The 16,261-nt window shown below is 44.3% G+C and overlaps 1 long non-coding RNA gene across 1 annotated transcript in view; it reads right to left on the bottom strand.

Moving 5' to 3' along the window:
* Positions 1-227: 227 nt before the first annotated feature.
* The window catches only part of LOC128351978 (uncharacterized), a 48,589-nt gene continuing 32,555 nt past the window's right edge, over positions 228-16,261 (bottom strand). Inside the window, exon 3 of the long non-coding RNA XR_008320156.1 lies at positions 228-327. This is a non-coding gene — a long non-coding RNA (uncharacterized LOC128351978). The remainder of the gene's footprint in view (positions 328-16,261) is intronic.

Raw genomic sequence — 16,261 nt, 5'->3', positions numbered from 1 at the left:
GTGGGCTGAGACAAGTTTGAAGAAATTAGTATGCTTAGCAAAGAGATAGGGAACTTATTTTTTTCAAATGGCAGTTTTTTGTTCTAATAGAGAGACCTTGGCATTATATATTTCTACCAATGAAAACAAAAGGGCATTATGGATTAATTTCTATGTGTTTATTCAATAATGCCCAATATCTTAATCCATAAAATAACCATTCATTATTACAACTGAGATGGATATTTGTTTCAGAAATGTAGACTTCAGAATGCCCCAGGTAATTTGTTTCATCAAATTCTACTAGTATTCACTCCATCACTGGAGGCTGAAGTTGGATGCAGCAGGCTGCAGGAGAACACAGCAGAAAACAATGGTTTAGATATAAGCATTTGCAATTCATCCTGTTTTTGCCCAGGGCCCCTTTGACTATATACTTGATTTCTGCCCTTGCTGTAGTAGAAGTGCCAGTTTCAGCTGGGGGAGATGGCATTGGGGAGGGAAAGCAAGCAGAGTTTAGAACCAAGTTTCACAAGATTTCCATTGTTTGTATAATTGAACTGATGGATCAATGTGATTACTAAAATAATGTAAAAGGTTTTCGTTCAGATATAAAAAGAGATGTGGGACTTTGCAAGCAAAAATTGTGTGTGTGTGTTCAAATGAAAATGCCTAAACAAATTAGACAGAAACAAACCAAATCAGTGGATGAAAAGAACAGAGGTGTGCATAAAACCAGTTTTCTTGGTTCAGTTCAAGTTCAAAACAGGTGCAAGCCAAGTCCCCCAGTTTGAGTACTGGTTCTGTCAAGCTGACCCATGGTTCAGCTTAATCTCAAACCATACTCGAGCCGGTTCTAAAGGTTCAGCCATTGGGAATAATGGGGATTCAAACTGGCCCATAATTCCCCACAGGGAGTGCCTAGGGACACCAAAATGGGTTGGGTGGTAGGGACCCATGGGTGTCAACAAGGAATGTTTATGTATGGTAGATTCTCAGTTAAATAACTTCTTCATAGGGATTCCCTATGAAAAGAAGTTAACAACTGAGAATCTACAATACTTAAACATTCTTTTAAAAAGTTACCTGAGAGCCCTACTGGGTGGTAGGTTGGGTGGTAGTTGACACCCATGGGTCCCTACCACCCAACCTATTTTGGTGTCTCTAGGGTTAGGGTTAGGGTGACACCCATGGGGAATTATGGGGCTGATTTGAATTCCCATTATTCCCTATGGCGGGGGGGGGGGACGGACTCCAGGAATTACTAAAAAAAAAAAATCACCCCCCAGCCAATGGGGTCACAGTTGCCACAACAATGACTCTGAGTGGCATGATGGCAAGCCACCCAGAGCAGAGGACACAGCTGGTCAATCAGGGCAGTGGCAGGACAGCCAATAGGGAAAGGTGACACATCATGTCACAAAATGGCCTCTGTCATTCACCCACCTCAAAATGGCCATTCAAGTCATTGAGCCACATACGAGCCGGTTCAATCAAACTGGGCTCAGCTTGGCTCAGACTGGCCTCATTTTTATGGGACCAATTCAATTTGAGCTTGAGCCTTTGAGCTGAGCTGGCACAATCTCAAGCCGGCTCAATTCCAAGCTGGCTTGCACACAAGAGATGTGCATAAATCATCTTCTTGATTCAATTAAAGCTCAAATCAAATAAGCCAGATTCATTATGAGCTCAAATCTGACACCCCCCCAAACCACCCCTGATTCGATTCGGATCTGAATTAATCTGAATCTGAATTGATTCAGGGGGGAAGGGGTTCTGGGGGCAGCAGAGTATGCTGAGTGGTAGTGCCCAATGGGTGGCAGCTACCCCCCAAATTTCAAACTAATTGGCCAAAGGAATGATCTTTTTACAAATTTTTGAAGTTTGTGGTTTTTATTTTTCCCCAATAGGGAATAATGAATATTTCAGTGGCCCCATAATTCCACATGGGTGGTGCCAGGGTAGCTCAGAGTGGGTTGCAGTGTAGTGAACATAGGGTGCCAAACAACCCCCAAACCACCAGCCTACGGGGTACTGGGTTCTGTTCTTATTTTCAATTTTTGAGATGTTCTGTGTGGGTTCTTTGGTGCAAAATGATTCTAAGTGGATTTTTAGTCACTGATCATTCATTTTGCACCAAGCAGTTATGTTCAGATCCCTGGATGCAACAACAGAGCTGGCAGTGGCACAACAAGGTTACTTTCCCCCCACCTACCCACACAAATATAAGAGAGTGGTGCGACAATAATGGCACACATTTCAACCCAAAAATTCTGCAACAAAATGGAGCCAGTGGTGACAACAGAACCTATTGTAATGCAAACAATCTACTTTGAATAAAATGATGATGCTTCTCGAACACAAGTCACAATATGACCCAATCTTCATTGCAAATATGTCACACACAGAGAATCTATGCCCATCCACGAGGTTACCAAATCCATGAGGTGCAGTCACAACAACAAACCAAGGCAGTTGAATTAAGCACATACATATACTGCTAGTGATTATTAGTGATGGATCAAAAATAGCATATACCTGGGCCTGCTGTGCAAAAGGGTTAGGGTTTAGGTTATGTTTTGTCGTGGCACAGAATGCTATGCCCTCTGTGTGACAGATAGGCTGACACATGTGAGGGCACCAGCAGAAACCTCATCCTTCGCCACGGCTGGGGAAGGTGGGGGTTGGGTGGTGGTGTGTGTGTATGTGTTTGTGTTTGCTAGAGATGTGAATGGAACCAGGTGGGGGTAGCTCAAGGGGTGGGGTGTGTCACTAAGGTTGGGGGAGGATGCACTTACCCCTCCCCCCTTTTCTCCCCCACTGACTCTCAGTGTCTGTAAAAGCCTTCAGGGCAGCAGAGTACGGAAGTACCGGGTGCGCATGCACATGTACTTCCAGCCACTTCTGGCCAAAGAGGGGGAAGGGGCTGCGGGGAGGTATACTGCCACCTCAAAGGCTTTTATGGACACCGAGCACTGGCGGGGGGAAAGCAGGGGGAGGGTAAGTGTACCCTCCCCCACCCTTAAAGTGACACACACACCCCGCTTCGAACTTCACCCCCCCCCGTTCAAACCTGTTCGGAGGCCCATAAAAGGGCCTCTGAACAGGTTTGTGCACATCCCTAGTATGTGCTGCTTCAGTCACAGTCCTTCCAAGCAAAAAAACAGCAAAGCAAAGTCACATACAGACATTAAAGGAACAAGTGCAAAGCCATATTACAAATTCAAAGATATCAAATCACCATCATCAATCATCAATCATATTCAGCATTCATGTCAGCATCAATTAAACAATTAAATCAATTCATATCAGCATGCAAGTACTTCTCAGCAAAAACAAAACAAAACAAAACCCTCCTGCTGCCTGCCTGCCCCACCACACCACAACCTCTGATGGATGGGTGGTGCTGCTGGACCATGGTGGCAGCAGTCCAGCACCCACTTGAAAATCCCTCCATCTGCCACCCGCCCCCCCCACACCCTTTCCCTTAGCCAATGCTGACACAGTTATTCCTGGCTACACAAGATTTGAATGGAAACAAACCAGTCTGCGACCAAAGGGGATTCTCCAGCCAATCATTCACACATGTAAGTCACCAATCTGAAGCTTGGAGAGCAGGAGTTTGAAATTTTTTTGCAGGGAAACAAAATGGAGAGCAACAGAGATAACCACAAAATGGATGTCCGAATCTCAGAATTATTTTGTGTCCGAATCTGGGCAATTTGTTTTGGATCTGAATCTGGGCAATTGAGCACAGGGGCAATTTGTTCTATCAACAAATTGCCCGAAACAGCTAGACCCAGGTACACATCATTTTGTACCCAAATTCATTCACACATCCCTATTGTATACCCCTAGAGAAGCATCCATCAAACATAATATACTGGATGTCAAATTTGGATTAATTACTGTTTTGACCAAATGAAATAGTTTGTTGTGGAGAATGGTTCAATTTCAGGATTGGGGGGGTGGGGGCAGCATGGCTGATAGCCATTTCACCACATGTAAGCATGGCAGCATAAACTCAGGTAGATATATGGTTTGGGATATGAAGGAGCTCCCCTTGAGAAAAATAGGAACGGAGGAAATAGAAAAGATTGGAAAAGCGAAGGGGATGAATTGCTTGGGAGTTAGTTTCTGTTGATGACTTTTAATGTTGCATCCTTGTATTTAATTGTACACAAAAGATTGGAAATGTCATATCCTGGTATAAAGTTATATCCTAAAATAGTCAGATTTGACCAAATAACAAGATACAATATTAGTATGATAGAGGAAGGAGTAGATCCAAAGAAATAAGGCAATGTCAAATCACACACAGGCCACAGTTCAACATTGAGTCGGTGTGCTTCAGTCTATGTTTTGGATTGTAACCTAATTGCAGTAACTAGTGACTGGTATGAAGCAAGTCACACTTCCTCCTCCAGCTTAGTAGTACTATCCAAGATGATAACATTCGAGTGCTGGTGTCAAGTTATATATTTAAGATCAGCATGCTTTATCACTCTTGCATGAAAAAAATGTCCATAGTGATCTTATATATGATCCATTGTCATATTTTTCTAATCAGCTTTGGCTGATACGTCAGCTATGCCCACTTCTGGAGATAAATGACCTTAAAACAGTGTGCATATGCTGGTAACCTCCAGGCTTGACTACAGTAATGCACATGGGGTTGCCTTTGTACATAGTCCAGAAACTTTGATTGGTACAGAATGAGGTAGCCAGAGACCCGTTGGTCTCTGGAACAACTCAAAGGGACCATATAACACCAATTTTAAAAGAACTACACTGGCTACCAATATGTTTCTGAGTGAAATATAAAGGGCTAGTTAATACCTATAAAGCCCTTAATGGCTTGGGTCCAGGGAACGTAGCATATTCTTTGTCATGAACCCAGCCACCTATTAAGATCATCTAGAGAGGCCCGGTTACGGTTGCCACTGGCTTGTTTGGTGGCAACTTGGGACCGGGCCTTTTCTGTGACTGCCCTGAGGCTTTGGAAAATGGTCCCTGCCAAAATAAGAGCATCTCCATCTCTGATTGCTCTTTAAAAGACCATCAGACACACTTGTTTTCTCAGGCTTTTAACCCTTTAATTGTTTTTGTCCTATACAATTGTTTCAACTTTTTTTTCTGTGAAATTGTTTTAATTGTTTTATTCTGTTTTATATTTGTTGTTTAAAATTGTGTACACCACCCAGAGATACACATATCATGCAATAGAAAGATAGATAGATAGATAGATAGATAGATAGATAGATAGATAGATAGAAAAATATTAAATTAAAAATAAACTAGCTGACCCACACAGAGCATCTGTGCGCTCTTTAGGGCCTGCTGTTGTCCCCCCTCCTGCCCCCCTCTCACTTGCCCCCCTCCCCCCTGCCCCACTCTCTTGCCCGACTCCCCCTCCTGCCCCACTCTCTTGCCCCACTCCCCTCCCTCTTGCCCCACTCTCTCTTGCCCCCCCACTCTCTCTTGCCCCCCTCCCTCCTCCCGCCACAGCCAGGTCCTCCTTACTGGGGCAGTGGTGGGCCGAAAAGGGCCCCACCTCCACCATTCCTCCTCTTGGGCGGCGAACTGGGAAGTCTGACCACCCGTTTCCCTCCCACCCTGGCCTCCAACAGGTGCTGGGGCTGCATCCCACTGACCGTTACCTTTCGCCGCCCATTATCTTTTGCTCCTCTCCCTTCACCTTGGCCTGGCCATCCCACTGCTGCCTCCTGCTCCCGGCGGCCAGGCCCAGTGTGGCCGGGCCACTGGCGCCTCTTCCATACCCTGGCCTGGCCAGGCCAGGCCATCCAGCTGCCTCCGTGTCCCACGAGGCCGTCCCGCCGCCTCTGCCTCCCGCCAGGTCAGGCTGCCGCCGCCGCCTCTTCCATTCCTGGAACAGCCTGGCCTGGCCAGGCCAGGCCATCCCACTGCCTCCAGTTCCCAGCGGCCAGCCGAGGCCACCTCCTCTGGCTGTTTTGCGGCTGCCGCTGCCTCCATTTTTCATTTCCTCTCAACTCTCGCTGGGCCGGAACTCTCACAATATGTTGCGAGAGTTCCACCGCCAAATTGAGGACATGCACCGGCTAAGAGAATTAATTATATAGATTTGATGGATTAAATATCTGTCTACATTGGCAATTCTTTGATTGACAGGTTCAGCTTTTAAGAAGACAAAGGATGAGATGCAGATTTTTTCCTGCTATCTGACAAAATGTAAAATTCTTCAAGGGAAAGGTTTGCTTGCAGAAATTCAAGGAGGAATTCTGAACATGGTAGCAAGCTGACAATCCAATTCTAAGCATTTCACCAAAATAAAATGAAAAAGAAAATCATATATATTTTTTAAAAAAACATATAGCTTACAAACAGAAAAAGAAGTGCAATTCACTACATAAATTATTCACCAGAAATTATTTTGCTTGGCTCTGTTGGTGAGTCATGCTTAGCCTGAGTAGAAGTTCTGAACACTCTAGGAAGCATATAAATTATTTGAGCTCAATGTAAAATTCATGATTTATTCTCTTTCTCTCCTAACTTCTTCCCCAAATCCCCAAAATTCATTCACAAGAGACTTAGGTCCTGTAGGTTAGCATACAGGATATAATGGCCTTAGAATTAATTCCCGGTGTGGTGTGTGTGTGTGTGTGTGTGTGTGTGTGTGTGTATATATATATATATACACACACACATACATATACATACACACACCCTACCAAACAACAGCATAAACAATGTATGTTGGTGAAGGTAGTGGAGCTTATAATGCTATATTATAACACACCGTTATAGATTGGAGTGTTGTGGAGGCTATGGAAAGATTGCTAATACAATCTGTACATTGGCACCACACCATAGGACTAGCACAAGCTTCAGTACTGTGTTTGTAATGGGGTCAGTATCAACCCTGCCCGATTTGTCACCCATGAAACCAGACACTACCCACCAGGCATGCATTGCAGCCTTCTATGCGGGAAAAAGTGGTCTACTGAGCCCACCACACATGCTTGCCAATTAAAGCCTAGATAAACTCTAGACGCTAATTTCTCCTTTCTCCCAATCTCCTCTATCTCTCTAGCTATATGACTTTTCATATAACATTTCTGTAAGTAAATTTCCTGAGGAGGCTTGAAACATATTGAACTTCAAAGCCTTAAAAAAAGAAGACAATATCAAACATCTTTCTTTGGGACATTCCCTGTTGTTTTTCTCATTGTGAAGACACAGAAAGAGCCACGTGACCCACAAGAAGGGGATCAAGAGATAACTTTGGTTAGGGGGCTGCCTTATCCCTGCCTTGCTTATTCTAGTGCCACGCACAGACCTCTGCATGGGACTTTTATACTATTTTAATGGGTACGGGCACAGCTGGAGTTTCTGTGAGCTTGTGATTCAACAACCACATATGGTGGCCCACCAAATTCAATAAACTTCCTGCTGTTGGAACTGCTAAAAGAGAGAGGTTGTCATAGCTCTTGGCAGGTCACCATACATGATCTTGTGTTCTGCTTGAGACACACCAAGTTATGCAGTCCTGTTTCATATTCATGTATACTAATGATTTTGCCAGTATTCCATATGGCATTCTACTGCTCTGTTTTTTCATTTAAAAGAACCCCTTTTAAGGTGTGTGTTTGTTTGTTTGTTTGTTTTATACACTAACCTGATGACTAGGTTTTAAAAGTTCTTCCCTGTGTAGTATGTCATTGCCGCCACAGGCCTTGTCAGGCTTTTCTCTAAAATGAAACTCTGACTCAACAACTTTGCCCTTGGTTAAATAAATAAACTGTAACTGGAGTTGTAACATCATTATCAGAGTACAAACCTGAAGGTCTGCTAAGGATTTATTAGGGCTATGCTGCCATTACCAGTGCTGCTTAAACTTTATTGCATTCACCTTGCTTCCCTAACAGCATGTGTGCTGCTCCCGTGTCATTGGGAGAAGACTTTTCAACTCATCTAGCTCGAATAACACAACTTTCTACCCACTACTTCTCTCCCCCACCCTTTCCCGCACCCACAGCTTTTTGTGCTTTGTTGAGGTTTACAGCTTTTTGTGCTTTCCTTGTTTCCAGGTGGCGGGTGGGAGGAGGGAGTGGCGAATGGGACAAAATCCACAGCAAGTTTCAGAGGCCTGAATAAGTATTGCAAGACATGTGACAATTGCTTTATTAAGGGCCTCAGTGCCAAGCCCAAGACCCTGCATGTTCTCATACACAAATATATAAGCATTCAAGGATGCTCAGTATTTACATTAATTCAGGCTGTCAACACTTGCAACTAAATGAGTTTTCTAAGGAAGTTTTCCATCAAAAACTGAAGTATTTAGAAGAGCATACTGCTGTAAGGGATATCAATCAACTGCCCATTTATGGCATTGTGATCTTTCCCCAAAAACCATTACATTAAATTTTCATTGATTAACCAATAGTTCTATCAATCTGTCTCCCGGTGACTCTGGGCAGGCCTTGCAATTGTTCACGCGCCTCCCTTTTAAAGCTCATCATAATCCTCAATTCGGCTGTTTTCTAGTTTTATTACTCAGGATTGTATATATTATATATATATTTCTGGGTTTTTGTGCTTTTTAACCTTCATACAACTTTTTAAAAAGTGGTTTATGCTTTTTATGCATTTTTATGACTGCATAGACTATTTTACTATTTCTAAGGTGTGATTCTGCTTTTACTATTTTTAGTATTCTTAGTCCTTTTAGTATTATTATGCACCATTTTACATGTAATCACTTTTACCTGCTCTCATTTTAACTTATAATCACCCTTATACTTTATGCTGGTCTGTGAGCATAATAAAGATTGATTGATTGACCAATAATGTTTATTCCCTACAAAAGTGTTTGAAACTATACAACATTCTCTTCAAGCCTATTCTATTAAGGATCGCCAGTGTGGTGTAGTGGTTAGAGTTCTGGACTAGGACCGGGGAGACCCAAGTTCAAATCCCCATTCAGCCATGATACTTGCTGGGTGATTGGGCCAGTCATTTCTCTCTTAGCCTAACCTACTTCACAGGGTTGTTGTGAGAAGAAACCTAAGTATGTAGTACACCACTCTGGGCTCCTTGGAAGAAGAGTGGGATATGAAATGTAAATGAAAAATCAGATGATCAGCGTAACACAATACTGCCACTTTCTGATTTCCTGCTGAAAGTGCAAAGAAAGGGGAATGTCATGCTAGTGACAATATCATTCACATTTAGATTGAAAAGGAAAGGCGCCACGGGTCCTTGTTTATCCCTGTATTAATATAAATCTTCTCTGACAATGCAACATGAGACCCAAATCTTACTTGCACAACATTATCTTGATGCAGGATCTGAAGAAGCCAAAATAATCTTTTGACGATACTAGTCACTGCCAGTTTAGTCTATAACCAATCTCTTACAACAAAGTCAAAAATGGATGAAAAATCAATAAAACCTTCAAAAAATATTTATTTGAATCATTTGAACACTTAGAAAGTACCTGAGACAAAACAAATGCCTGATCAATCATACTCCTACCCTTCTTTTATTTAGCTTATTCTTCACAAGTAACAAGAGTTTTCCTAAATTAGCTATTTCCTTTCCCTAAATTAGCTATATACCAAGGTACAGGGTATATATTTTAGAGGCCACATCAAGAAGATTCATAGGTCTGTAATTCAAAAAAATTAGCTGGATCCCCTTTTTTGAAAATGAGACAATGATACCAGATGACCTCTCAAGGGGAATACTATCTGATGAATGGATATGAGTAAACAGGATTGGGGCTCACCAATCCATGTCACAAATGAAAACCTCTGAGGGAATCATATCTTCTCCAGGAGCTTTACCTGTCAGCTAATAAACATTAGCATTTGGTGAAATTGAAGTCTCAAATGGCTGTGGCTGTATTCCCAAATTCTCTCCAAAAACACTACTGTAATCCACACTCCAGATAATAACTGGGGATATATACAACATATTCCTACTAAGGTCTTTCTTGTTAATGAGACTCAAACACTTGTGTTTATTTCCCTCAATAAGAGCCAAACCTCAGGCTCTTCTAATTATTGTCAAAGGAGACTTGACTTGACAGTCTGTGCACAAGACACATCAGCAGGGTGGCAACCACTGGCCACAATCTCCAAGGGGTTGTGCCCAGAGTGATTGTGCCATTTTGGTATGGACTGCCCACTCTCAGCAGGGAATGGGCATTTAAACCCTTTAAAATGACATTGAAACTCTTTCCATCACACCACTTGGACCACCACCCTTGCCACTACCCATGCAAGAGTCCCATAGCTGAGCAAAACAGATTAGCACAAGCACAATTACTGGTAACAGCGGGATGGAGAGGGGCACTATTTTTCTGTTATTCCAGGAAGGGACCATGATGACTTCCTCGGAGGAAATATGTATATGAGGGAGGGCAAATGATCCTGGGGTCTTGGCCACTGTGGCAAAGGATGCTCGCGCCATGGCAGACCCAGCCAAAGCAGTCCAGGAATCACCAACACATTCTTGCCTCTGTGTCAGCTTGCCAGCCAGGGATTACCCTCTCATGTGGGAGCCAGTCCACTGTGGAATGAAAGAGCCAGTGCACTGACCAGAGGTTCTATGAGCTCCAGGTCTCCATTGGCCTGCGCCCTCATGAGTTAGACCATCCAACTATAGGGCCCCTTGCTCATGTCCCCCCCCCCCATATATCTGTTCAAATATAGAACTCATACTCCTCACTTTCCACTTCACACTCAACCCCTACAGACACCTAAGGAGTCCAGGTTGCTCCATGTGTCCAGCCGTTTCCCTGTGAGCTCAGTCTGGCAAAATCTGGGATGGATCCTAGTACACATTCAAAATTCCTGGGTTGCGACCGCCAGTCCCGGCAGTCCAGTGTATGCAGTATGGGGAATTGCAGATGAGGGGAGCTCCTATTTTCAGTTATCCTTGGCAAGCAGGGTGGCCCTACTGGGCAAAAATCAACTTTTTGGCATTTGCTATCTTTGTTGGGAAACAACTGGGTTGCCCAGTTTATGGTGCCACCAGGACTCCATGTGCTTGTGCAAATACTTATTCATCACTTGATTTGTGGAAACTTCACCACAAAGTGTCAATCTTGTCATCCCACCCCCTTTTCCTGCAAATTACCAAACTGGGGGTGGGGTGGGGAATGAGACACAGTAGAAAGCAGGCATCCCCCAATGTGGCTTTTCCCTTTCACGTGCTTTGAAGCTTGAGTCGTGACTATGTGGAATTCCTGTTGCTGGGCAACAGCTGAAGGAGTGTGTGGAGACAGTGGGGGAGTGGCAAGTGCCCAGAGAAGCGGCCAGGGAGAAGCGTGGCAGGCATAGAGCTGGTGCATTCCTGGGCTGGTCTGAGCTGCCCTCTCTATGGTTTTCGCAGCAGCCAAAGCACAAAACCCAGGTTATGGCAGAAGCAGCATTTGGATGACACAATGCCGCCTTCAAACCTCAGGTTGGAGCAGCAAAAGTCACTGCAAACCAAAGGTTCAGATGACGGTTTTGGCTCAAAAACCTTCAGTCACTTATGTGACGAATCTGCGGTTCCGAGCATTTGGCTGTCCACAAATTGGAATCTCTGACTCATACACCTCTGGATTGGCAAAGGCGATCATACTCTCTGTGACACTGAATCAGGGCGAGAACTGCCTTATCTACTCTAATATTCCTAGCTGTCCTAATTAACTTCTATCAGTCTGGCTCCCCACATGTGATAAGGACATACACACACATCTCCCCCCTCCCCCCTCCGTGTGTTGAGTCACCTCCTCCTAATCATGGGTGAGGAGGTTGTTTCATCTGAACTGCTTTTCGACATATGCTAGCAATACTAGCAAGGTTGTATGGATGAATTGCCACTCCACATAATTACACTCCTAAATGCCAAGAGGGGGAAGGACATGAGTACTCATGGAGCCTCCTTATCTCATGGGGTCAGATTGGCAGATGAAGTTTTGTTTGAACTCTAGACAACTTCTTTTGCTTGCTCTTACATTCTTGAACAAACCAACCATATGTAAAAGAAGCAGTTTTATCACTAAGTTGCCTCAAGATATCAATTATATCCCGATATATCAATTATATCCTAAATTCCATGTTAATCTTCAAGGGCCTGATGTTGCATTTCTGGGATCCTGGCACAACTCAGTAAAGTCATTAGATAGATAGATAGATAGATAGATAGATAGATAGATAGATAGATAGATAGATAGATAGATAGACTGTTAAATTTGTATACCACCTTTCATTAAAACAATCCCAAGGCAGTTTACACAAAAATTAAAAACAAGACTATAAAAATGACACAATTAAAATATTAAGCTAAAATATAAGACAAATCTGACTGAAAAGATTTAAAATACCAGCATAAAAACTGTACAAAATACAAAGAAGCAGCAGCAGAGACCATCATATAAAAGCCTGGGTAAAAAGCCAAGATTTAACATGCTTTCTAAAAACTGTGATGGAGACCGAGGAGCAAATAGCCAATAGGAGAGCATTCCAGAGTATGGGGGCAGCAACAGAGAAGGCCCTGTCCCGCATGCATGACAACCAAGCGTCCCTCATTGTCGGTACCCAGAGAAGAGCCCCTTCAGATGACCTCATCAAGCAGGCAGTAACCCATGGGAGCAGGCGGTCCCTCAGGTATCCTGGACCCAAACCAATAAGGGCTTTAAAGGTCAAAACCAGCACCCTGAATTGGATCCGGAAACAAACTGGTAGCCAGTGCAGCTCTTTCAAAATGAGTGTGATGTGATCCCAACAGGGAGCTCCAGATAAAACCCTAGCTGCCACATTTTGCACTAGCTGCAGTTTCCGGATATTCTTCAAGGGCAGCTCCATGTAGAGCATGTTACAGTAATCCAGCCATGACATGAGTAAGGCGTGGGTAACTGCAGCCAGACCTGCCTTCTCGAGAAAGAGATGCAGCTGGTGCACTAGCCAAAGCTGTGCAAAGGCACCCCTGGCTATCGCCTCCACCTGAGCTTCCCAAAGCAGAGCCAGGTCCAGTAATACCCTCAAGCTGTGTACTTGCTCCCTCAAGAGGAGTTCAACCCCATCCAGAACCAGTAAAATCCCCTCATCCCGATTGGCTCTCCTACTGACCAACAGTACCTCCATCTTGTCCGGATTCAATTTCAGTTTATTAGCCCACATCCAACCCATCATGGCCTCCAGTCCCCGATTCAGGACAACCACTACCTCCCTAGGATCAGGTGACAAGGAGAGATATTGCTGAATGTCATCTGCATATTTCTGACAACTCAGTCCAAGTCCCCGGATGGCTCTCCCAGCGGTTTCATGTAGATGTTAAACAGCATGGGCGACAAAATCGAACCCTGTGGGACCCCACAGGCCAATGGCTACAGAGCCAAGCAGTAGTCCCCCAGCACCACCTTCTGGACCCTCCCCCCAAGAAAGGACCGGAGCCACTGCAATGCAGTACCTCCAATTCCCATACTCAAGAGGCGGTCCAGAAGTATACCATGGTCAATGGTATCAAACACCGCTGAGAGGTCCAGCAAAACCGGACGCACTCCCCCTGTCTAGTTCCCGGCATAGGTCATAAGATCAATGTCAACTTGAGAAGTCCATTTATAAGGTTTACTACCTTGTAAATAACTCTTCATTTTTTTAAAAAAATGCCTCCCTAGAATATATATTTTGAAGCCTAAACAACAACATAGGGGGAAATGGTGACTTAGTCTTCAGTTCTTCCCTCTAGTGTCAGAAACAACAACAATTGGATCAAGAGCATCATAGAAAAACATTCAAGGAGGCAATTCTCATGATTGCCCAAAAGTGGGCTAAGGGAGCCTAGCCTGCTTTTGGGCAATCGTGTGCTGCAACGGGAGCCACGCAACAACCAGCAGCTAGCCACCCCAAATACCCCTCCCCTTAGTCGAAGTTAACGGATTGAGCGCTCCGTTACTCTCATCTTTTTGCTTGTGTGTTGCAGCAGTGCATCGCAACACATCAGTATTCCCCGACCGAGAGGCTGCAATCAGCCTCCCCAGCTCGGGGGTCTCTCCAGGTTGCCCCGTGGGAAATCCTGGAACTTCCGGGGGCCATGCGGCCCCTGATCCCTGCAGTCCCCGCTGGCTCCGTCTCGGAGCCGGCAGTCGTGTGGGTGGCCAATTCGGCCACCCAGGGCTGCCTTTCAATTGTCTGCGGGTTAAGCCCGCTCTCCCCACAAACCCCCTTATGGCTCCTCTCCTTGATCGTGAGACTCGCCTCATTGACATAAACAACCTTTCTTGGTTAAATAGGTACAATAACCACAGAGTGAGCTACAGAGCTTCCATGCAGGGGTAGGCAACCTTGCCTCTCCTGCTGTTGTTGAACTACATGTGATCTTGAGAAACTCTAGAAATGTTTATATAACCTTCGAATTCAAAACATAAGGTATGAATGGAGAGGAGAGCTGGTCTTGTGGTAGCAAGCATGACTTGTCCCCATAGCTAAGCAGGGTCTGCCCTGGTTGCATGTGAAGGGGAGACTTGATGTGTGAGCACTGTAAGATATTCCCCTCAGGGGATGGAGCCGCTCTGGGAAGAGCAGAAGGTTTCAAGTTCCCTCCCTGGCTTCTCCAAGATAGGGCTGAGAGAGATTCCTGCCTGCAACCTTGGTGAAGCCACTGCCAGTCTGTGAAGACAATACTGAGCTAGATAGACCAATGGTCTGACTCAGTATATGGCAGTTTCCTATGTTCTAATGAATGAATTTATTATTAGTCAGTGACCAGCAATCAAAACATAAGGTTTTACTCATGCTACTATAATATTTCCCCGTCCTAGCACTAAGACCACCAAAGATAAATAAATAGCAATTTCTCCCACAAAGACAAAACAACTAAATCATGCACATCAACACTTGTATGCACATAAAACATAATGCCTGAATAGGGTTCTGTCCTCTCCTCCCTTAATGTCTGTACTCCTTAAATCCCTTAAGAGGCTATATAGAACAAGAAGTGCTCTACTAACAGAAAGGTGCCTAACATAAATAAATAGTATAAACCAGTATTTATCAGGGGCAAATTTAAAAGATGATCCTTCCCCGCACATGTGAAAAGCTATTATGCTTGTGATCAGATCTGTACTGATTTGAGTGCTTTCTCCCGGTCCTCCTCTGCTGGCCTTTACTGCAGGTATGAATGTTTGTGTGCACAAAAGGAGAATGCCCATAGGGGAATTACTAAACATCCCTTTCCCGCCACCTGACTGATAGAGGTGTGCACAAACCCCCAAATGCCATTCAGTTCAAATTTGAATCAAATTCAAGCCAAACCACATTCTGCCAAACTGGTTCAGTCGAACTGACTGGTTGCTCAGGTCCGTTGCCGTTGTCCATTCAGGTGGCAATACTTGTAATGGGGAATCCAGTGAGTTTGTTTAAGGCTCTTATCCGGCTCGTTGCTGCTCCCTACTGGCTGCCCCTCGCCACTGGCTGCCCCCATCTCCAGCTGAATCACCATGCAGGCAGCCTGTGTTTAAAAAGCAACCCAGCCAGTGATTTGGCTGGGGATGGGGGCGACCAGTGGTGGGGAGTGGCAGGTGTTGAGTTCCAGCACACCAGGTAAGAGCCTTAAACAACCTTTCTTGCCACTCCCCCACTGTGGCTTGCTTCCCCTCGATGTAGAAATTGTTTACATTGAACTGGGCTTGGTCTGGTTCACAGATCAAACCATGGATCAAACCAGCTCCAGGTCGATTCATGATCAAACTGCCAAACTGGTCCAGTTCAATATGAACTGGTTCTATATAAAACGGTTTGTGCATACCCCTACTGCCTGATGTCTATGCTTTTGTGCCTTACACAGAGAGATTCTCTCATGAGCACGTTGGAGGGGCAGCTGTATATTGGGGCTTAAAAGGGTTAGTAGGGGGAAATAAAAGAGCTCATACTCTTCCTATGGGTATCTCCTCCCTTGCATGACCATAGAGCTACACAAGCCACAAGAGGGTCATTTATGCCCATAAGGTGTTTTGTGTTTTGTTTTTTAAACCTCCTGCATTTTCTGTGCATATTTTTGTGCCATTGTAAGGCATTTAAAGATCAGCAGATTATTTTGAGCCTTCCTCTTATGGAGCTTGCTCTCGGTATGAAATCTTTTCTTCCCATACTGAGATGTTCCTTTTTAAGGCCTTGCAAAAACATACAGGCAAAATTCTAAATTCACTGATTATAGTAATTCACCTTGTAGACTGACACTTGAATAGGTTTCAATTTTTAGCATCTTCCTTCACCTGTAGATTGCTAGTCAATCTACTGTTAAACCACCC

The sequence above is a fragment of the Hemicordylus capensis genome, chromosome 3, assembly GCF_027244095.1.
Source record: "Hemicordylus capensis ecotype Gifberg chromosome 3, rHemCap1.1.pri, whole genome shotgun sequence".
NCBI lineage: Eukaryota > Metazoa > Chordata > Lepidosauria > Squamata > Cordylidae > Hemicordylus > Hemicordylus capensis.
Note: the sequence above shows the minus strand (reverse complement) of the source record. Positions and strands in the feature narration are given on the sequence as shown.